Genomic DNA, 8168 nt, shown 5'->3' with positions numbered 1-8168 from the left:
TAGCTGCGGCAAACGGGGGCTACTCTTCAAGGCGGTGTGCGGGCTTCTAATTGCGGTGGCTTCTCTTGTTGCAGAACATGGGCTCTAGGAGCACAGGCTTCAGTAGTTGCAGCACGAGTGCGTGGGCTTCAGCAGTTGTGGTTTGCGGGCTCAGTAGTTGTGGTGCACGGGCTTAGTTGCTCCTCGGCACATGGGATCGTCCCATACCAGGGATCAAACCCATGTCCCCTGCATTGGCAGGCGGATTCTTAACCACTGTGCCACCAGGGAAGTCCTACGTTCGCATCTTTGAAAGTTCTCAACTTGAAGGTTCGTTATGTAGGAGACTTACTGTTAAATATCTATTCCTTACCTCTGATCTGCCAGTACACCCCCTTGACCAAACCCAACCAGAAAACAGAGAACAAGGAGGCCATCTAGGCTGTTCATGTAGGTCAGCCTTTTAGGGTTCAGAGTAGGGTGGAGAATGGATCCAGAGGGGCAAACAGAGGGTAACCAACAGATTCTTCTTTCCATTCCATTCTTCCTTTTTTCCTCTTGTTTACTTTCTTCCTTCTCTCATATTTATTTATCGAGCATCTATTATGGGTGAGTCATTGGACTCAGAACTGAGAAGACATGGAAACAGAATGAGAATCCTACTATAGCTGTGAGATCCTGTAAATCTGTGTGGTTCCTCCCTATTGTAAAACTATAAGCTCATTATACATGGTTTTGAAAATGCAGGAATAGACAAAGAAGAAAGGAACATAAAAGTAACCCTTAACCCTGGTGGTCCAGTGGTTAAGACTTCGCACTTCCAATGCAGGGGGTGCGGGTTCCATCTGGGGAACTAAGGTACCACATGCTGTGCAGTGTGGCCAAAAAAAAAAAAAAAAAAGTAATCTGTAATTTCATCACTTAGAGTAGCTAGTAATATAGTCCTCTAACTCACTAATAACATTTTCATGTATTTTTTCTGTTCATGAATTTACAGACAGTACTCTATTACATTTTTGCGTCTGTACCAGGGTTGCTGTGGCAAAGTCAAACATAGTGTTAGGGGCAGGCAGTATAAACAGGAAGAAATATTGGTTTTCCAGATGTCTTAAGAAAGTCTGGGGCTTCCCTGGTGGTGCAGTGGTTAAGAATCCTCCTGCCAATGCAGGGAACACGGGTTCGAGCCCTGGTCTCTGAAGATCCCACATGCCGCGGAGCAACTAAGCCTGTGCGCCACAACTACTAAGCCTCTGCTCTAGAGCTGGTGAGCCACAACTACTGAAGCCTGCGCTTCTAGAGCCCATGCTCTGCAACAAGAGAAGCCACCGCAGTGAGAAGCCCACGCCCCGCAACGAAAAGTAGCCCCTGCTTGCTGCAACTAGAGAAAGCCTGCGCGCAGCAACCAAGACCCAACGCAGCCAAAAATAAAATAATTGATTAAAAAAAAAAAAGGATGGGGCTTCCCTGGTGGCGCAGTGGTTGAGAGTCAGCCTGCCGATGCAGGGGACGCGGGTTCGTGCCCCAGTCCGGGAGGATCCCACGTGCCGCGGGGCAGCTGGGCCCGTGAGCCATGGCTGCTGGGCCTGCGTGTCCGGAGCCTGTGCTCCGCGGCAGGAGAGGCCACAGCAGTGAGAGGCCCGCGTACCACAAAAAAAAAAAAAAAGGAAGTCTGCATTCAGGACATGAAATATAGTGGAAGGGTGTTATTGTATAATGCACAAGTCTGATTTTTTAAAAAATATTTATCTGTCTATTTACATGGCTACGCCGGGTCTTAGCTGAAGCATGTGGGATCTTTTAGTTGCAGCATGCAGGATCTTTTAGTTGCAGCATGCAGGCTCTTAGTTGTGGTATGTGGGATCTATTTCCCTGACCAGGGATTGAACCTGCCCCCTGATTCTTCACCACTGGACCACCAGGGAAGTCCCAAGTCTTGATTGTTTTAAGTCAAATGCAAAAATTCAGAACCATTTGTTTAGCCACGTGTACAATTTAACTAAGTTGAGAACATTCAATTTGTACATGACTTTTTTTTGCTGTTAGCAGATTGAAGAGTCTACCCAATGATTTATCTTTTTCAACACCTGAAAATCCTTTCTTAAACACCTTAAATCAATTTACATTTTGAACAAGAAAGCAAATAAAGATTGTTTCTTTTTTAACATTAAAAAGTGTGTTCTTTGTTTCAATGCTGAAGTGTACTCCAATGTGACACAAAGACTGGCCACAGGGACAAAGTTGTCTCATAAATCCTTATTAGTCATACATCTAGGTTTTACCTGCATTCATGGTGACCTCCTTCATTTCCTCATGTCTTGGAATTCTTTGTAGTCTCCTTTTATGATTAAGGTATAGTTCCTTTTCCAATATTTGCTATATAGGACCCATGTAAACAAAGTGTGTGTTGGGGAGGATAAACATGGCACTGACTGCTGAGGATTCAGGCATCTGATTTAACGGGTGGCTTTAAGTGCTAATTAAAGGGAAGTCCTAATTAAAGAGAAGTCCTTTAAGTGCTAATTAAAGGGAAGTCCCTACACAGCTCTTTTTTAAAGAAAGATGTATATCCAGGAAACACAATGAAACACGTTACTTCTGAAATTCCATAAAAAGCTGTAAGGCTGGGACTTCCCTGGTGACACAGTGGTTAAGAATCCGCCTACCAATGCAGGGGACACGGGTTCGAGCGTGGTCCGGGAAGATCCCACATGCCGCGGAGTCACCACATTGAGAAGCCCGTGCACCACAACGAAGAGTAGCCCCTGCTCGCAGCAACTAGAGAAAGCCCGCGTGCAGCAACAAAGGCCCAACCCAGCCAAAAATAAATAAATAAAGACACAGACCTACTAGAGAATGGACTTGAGGATATGGGGAGGGGGAAGTGTAAGCTGTGACGAAGAAGTGAGAGAGTGGCATGGACATGTATACACTACCAAACGTAAAATAGATAGCTAGTGGGAAGCAGCCACACAGCACAGGGAGATCAGCTCGGTGCTTTGTGACCACCTAGAGGGGTGGGATAGGGAGGGTGGGAGGGAGGGAGACGCAAGAGGAAAGAGATATGGGAACATATGTGTATGTATAACTGATTCACTTTGTTATAAAGCAGAAACTAACACACCATTGTAAAGCAATTATACTCCAATAAAGATGTAAAAATAAATAAATAAATAAATTTATTAAACAACAACCTGTAAGGCAGCCAAGTGTTGATGGTATTTAAGGACAGTAAAAATTTACACTCTTAATGACCATTGACAGACTTTGTGTAAATATTTTAAAAAAAATATGCTTTTCATTGACTATAGATGAAAAGGTGAGGGAAGAAACACAATATTGCATCATACCCCAGCATAGAGCTACTATATTTGTATAAAGGAATCACTAGTTATCTGTTGTTTTAATTGAAGTCCTGTCTAGGCATTAAGCTGTAATCTAAATGTTGATAGTGCCTAATTTCAACTCCCAAGATAAACAGAAAGACCTTATGTATCAAGACTGATTCTCTTTGGCCTCAACGGATACCATTTTCTCTGACGGCAGTCTTTAGTTCCCTTCCTTCTCAGTACCAAGTCAGTGGTTTTCCTAGCAGAAGTCTCCACTGGTGTGGTTTTTACTTGTGCTATAAAGCTCTCAGGTTTAACATTTGGTTTCCTATAACAACCCGAAGAAGACTTCTTTTTTTTTTTTTTTTTTGCAGTACGCGGGCCTCTCACTGTTGTGGCCTCTCCCGTTGTGGAGCACAGGCTCCAGACGCGCAGGCTCAGCGGCCGTGGCTCACGGGCCCAGCCGCTCTGCGGCATGTGGGATCTTCCCGGACCGGGGCACGAATCCGTGTCCCCTGCATCGGCAGGTGGACTCTCAACCACTGCGCCACCAGGGAAGCCCCCGAAGAAGACTTCTTGGTGGACTTTCTGGAGCCGGATAATAGGCTGCATCTTTAAAACTTGGGAAAAATCCATCTCCTTGTTCAATTAATGCAGGCAAGGACTTCGTAGCTTCACTCATCTCCTTAGCTATTGTTTCTTCTCTGCAGTTCAAGTTTTCCATACGAGGGGCTGGATCAGGGTCATATTTTAGGTCCAATGGATGTACAACAGGTTAGTACTGCTTCAGAATTTCTTGTTTTGCTTTTATGATTTTGATGACACATTGAAGGATCTTTCTGGGATACTGCTTACTGTTTTGTGGCTACATGGACTGTGATTTCATCAAACTGGTTTTCAAGGACTTTGATATCAGAATCCATAAGCAATTGTCTGAAGCTTCCTGCCATGCTTGCCCATGAATGTTGACATTCTCTTGCACAGCTGATTCAGAAGTCCACTGCGCATCTTGCAGCAGGGGCTCCCGAATCTCCTCTGGCAGCGCGTCCCCGAGGTTTTGCGCAGAGCTGCCACCAGTTCTAGCATTTCCATCACTGCCCGCTTTGAGGTGCAGCGGACTTGCAAGTCTTTTCAGGAGGTGGCAGGGACCGAGGCCCTGTCATCTATCGCAGCTACTCTCTCCATGTCCCACAGAGGGGAGAGCCACCGACTAAAGCCCTCTCCCGTTTTCCAGCTTCAACTGTCTGAAGAGAAGATTTTGAATGGCGCTGCAATGAAGAGAGGATTTTAGAGTATCTACTCTTTTAAATAATATAAGGTTGCCATTGTAATCTGGTCTGGGTATTGCCTGCTCTTGACCCTAAACTGCACAAGAGCCGTAAAGTTTTCTATTACTCTATAATGGGACTATAAAATAGACTGCCTCTTTAATCCAAGGTGTTAACATTCTTCACACCCTTTTCGCAAATCTTCTTAAATTTTAAAGCAGAGGTTTCATAATTAGAGTGTGTGTAAAAATCACTCGGGGTGGTTGTTAAAGTTGTATATTGTTGGGGCTCCCTGCAGAGATTCTGACTCAGTAGGTCTGGAGTAGGTCTATGCAATAGCCTCTTAACAGGAACTCACTGAGGCAGAAGATCCTGGGGCCACATTCTGAAAAACCCAGATCCAGACTGGGCTGCAAACCTGTTTTTCCGGTGCTCAGAGAAAGATATTTTCATCTGGGCCAGAAATCCAGGCTGGGATAATTTCTCCTCATTATCATTCTTATTAAACTCATTATTCCTCTTCTGCTGGAAAATCTGGCACTGAAAAGCTGGTGTAATATGATAATGAGATAGAAACTTTTAGCTGTTTAAGATTAGGGCTGTTTGGGCTTCCCTGGTGATGCAGTGGTTAAGAATTTGTCTGCTATAGGTATAGCTGATTCACTTTGTTTTACAGCAGAAGCTAACACAACATTGTAAAGCAATTATACTCCAATAAAGATGTTTAAAAAAAAAATCCACCTGCCAGTGCAGGGGACACAGGTTGGAGCCCTGGTTGGGGAAGATCCCACATGCCGCAGAGCAACTAAGCCTGTGCTCCACAGCTACTGAAGCCCGCACGCCCTAGAGCCCGTGTTCCACAAAAGAAGCCACCGCAATAAGAAGCCCGTGCACCGCAACGAAGAGTAGCCCCCACTCGCTGCAGCTAGAGAAAGCCTGCGCACAGCAATGAAGACCCAATGCAGCCAAAAATAAATTAAAAAAAAAAGATTAGAGCTGTTTTACCTATAGGCTTCTGTATCGAGCACTTCTCATTTTGCCTGCAAGTTTTGTATCTGATTAAATCTAAAAGACATCCTTTTATTTTTCAAAATGTGTTTCTTTCTCTTTGTTCCATGGCTAAGACTTGATTTTTTGCTCAAGCCCCAATTCTTTCTTCCTTTTGTCCTGTGTCACCTGTATATGTATTATCATTCTGTCACTAATGGAAGACAACTTTACTAGTGATTAATGCACTATACTTTTTGGCTCGGGTCCTGATTTGACAGCCCTGCATCTCTATGCCTCGCAGACCAGATCAATTTCTCTGGGATGCAGAAGCAGAGAGAAAGGAGAATAGATGAAGATACTGAGACGTGCATATCGTCCAGAGGGCCCCTGCCCCTTATCCCCAGTTCTGGGTAAACCCCCAACCCTACCCCTAGGCCCCAGGTAAGCAATAAAACCCAAAGAGAGATTCGAATACCGCATGTCTTTAGTATCTCTCACACTTCCCATAACTGGATGGGTGAAGGGATCATGCAAGAGAGGAGGAAATATTATTAATAAAAAACTGCATCAGTTACTACTTCAAATATCATTCCATCACAACAGTAGCCCAGGTAGTGTGGACAGAGTGACAAGCACAGCTTGAGGAAGGGCAGAATTTAAGGGACAGGCAGAGGATCAGTGATGTATACAGAGGAGGACTGGATGGGGAAGCTCTGGGTGGGGTGTTTCAGGAAGTCAGCAGAGACTGTCTTATCAAATTAGGGCCAATTTCCTTACTTTTAGACTAGACCTACTTTTGGTGTTTTTAAGATAAGGAATGAGATGAAAGTTTCAGAAACGAAGAGATAGAACTGTCAAAGGATTATTTTGTTGCCTCTTTATTCTGCCGAAACCATATTAAAATTATTCCAATACTAACCAGCCGAGTGCAGTCCTGGGCAAACTGGGAGTGCGCTGCTGGGGATCCTGCTGTAAGCAGAGTTGCCGGCCAAGAGCCCTCTGTAGGGACCCACCGCGGTGGTCCAGAGACCGCACTCTGGGCAGGCTCTTCCGATTCAGGGACTCAGCATGGTGAGGGTCCCAGAGCCGGGCCAGTCCTTCCCACGTGTGGGGACACTGCCAGGCAGTCTTGGCTCTGGGGCTCCTTGTTGGCCTGGCTGAGACTTTCTCTGAGCTGCACTGTAGTCCTATGCTCTCCCTCACCAGTCCCCACTCCCTTCTTTCTTGCCTTGTCTGACCTGCAGGCAGTATGAGCTCTCCCCACTTCTGCGCCCTCCTCCCTTTCTGTGTCACGGACTTTTCACGGACTTGAATTCTATCTTAGCGTCTGCTTCCTGGAGGACCTGAACTGGCACAAGTTATTTGTGAAAACTGTTTCTTCTTCTTTCAGTGTCTGAGCAGTCTTGGACACACCTACTTCTCCCCCTCCCCCTTTGTGAGAAAGCAGACCCAGGGAAGCTTTGCTATAATTCTTGAGAGTCTGCTCCAAAAAGGGAGAAATGTTTTGACTCTTTTAGTTCCTTTAGGATGGACATTAATTTTGGATGTGGAGATATTTTTTTAACAAGAGCTTTGCATGCATGCATATTTCATCTGTTGCCAGGTGTCAGCTCTGTTCCTTGCTTAATGACAATGAGGAATCATTCATAATTTACTATTCTCATTTGTAGCCCACAAGAAAGAAGAAAAAAATCATTAATGATATGGTGTGTGCTGGGATATTGCTTTAGGTTCCTGGGACCTCTTGCAACATTGGCCAAAGATTAGTAAGGTAAGAACTGAGACGTGACCCGTTGCGTTGTGTGTTTTTTGTCAGTACAGCTTTAGGGAGAAAAGGGCACAGAAGCCAGACTGGGGAGGGTTGAGATGTGAATGGAAAGTGAAGAAGTGGACACTTCAAGAAATTTGATTTTAAAGGAAAGTGCTGTACCTACTGGATCAAGAAAATTTTTCCTTCCTCACCCTCCCCCCTTTTTTCTTCTCTTCTCCCTTCCTTTTCCTTCTCCTCCTCATTCTTATTCTTCTTCTTTATTTTTTTTGGCTGTGCTGCATGGCATGTGGGATCTCAGTTCCCTGACCAGGGACCCAACCCATGTCCTCTACAGTGGAAGCACTGGAAATGTGGAGTCTTAACCACTGGACCGCCAGGGAAGTCCCATCCTCATTCTTCTTCTAATTCTTTTTTTTTTTTTTTAAGTCCAAGGTAACATAATATTTGACAAAAAGTTCAAACAATATAGAAATATATGGTGTAGAAAGTCCCTCCTAATTCTACCCTCTGGATAGCAGGAGTTCTCAATATTGTCTGCATATTAGAATCATCAGGGGAGATTTTTAAAAATCCTGATGCTGAGCCCACAGCCTGTGTCAAAGATACAGAGATCTCTGGGAGTGGCACCCAGATATCGGCATTCTTTAAAGCTCTCTAGGTGATAACGACACACAGTCAAGGTTGAGAACCACTACTCTAAGTGTGGCCTGTGGACCAGTGGTATCAGCGTCAGCATTCAGCAGAACCTCAACTCTGCAACCCTTCTACCTAATGAACCGAAATCTGCATGCTAACAATATCCCTTGATATTTCATATGCACAATAAATTTGTTT

The 8168-nt window shown here is 44.7% G+C and overlaps 1 pseudogene; it reads right to left on the bottom strand.

The window, feature by feature from the left end:
* Positions 1-3464: 3464 nt before the first annotated feature.
* Positions 3465-4490, bottom strand: LOC132422272 (kinetochore-associated protein NSL1 homolog pseudogene; annotated as a pseudogene).
* Positions 4491-8168: the final 3678 nt, after the last annotated feature.

The sequence above is a fragment of the Delphinus delphis genome, chromosome 3, assembly GCF_949987515.2.
Source record: "Delphinus delphis chromosome 3, mDelDel1.2, whole genome shotgun sequence".
In the NCBI taxonomy this organism is placed as follows: Eukaryota; Metazoa; Chordata; class Mammalia; order Artiodactyla; family Delphinidae; genus Delphinus; species Delphinus delphis.
Note: the sequence above shows the minus strand (reverse complement) of the source record. Positions and strands in the feature narration are given on the sequence as shown.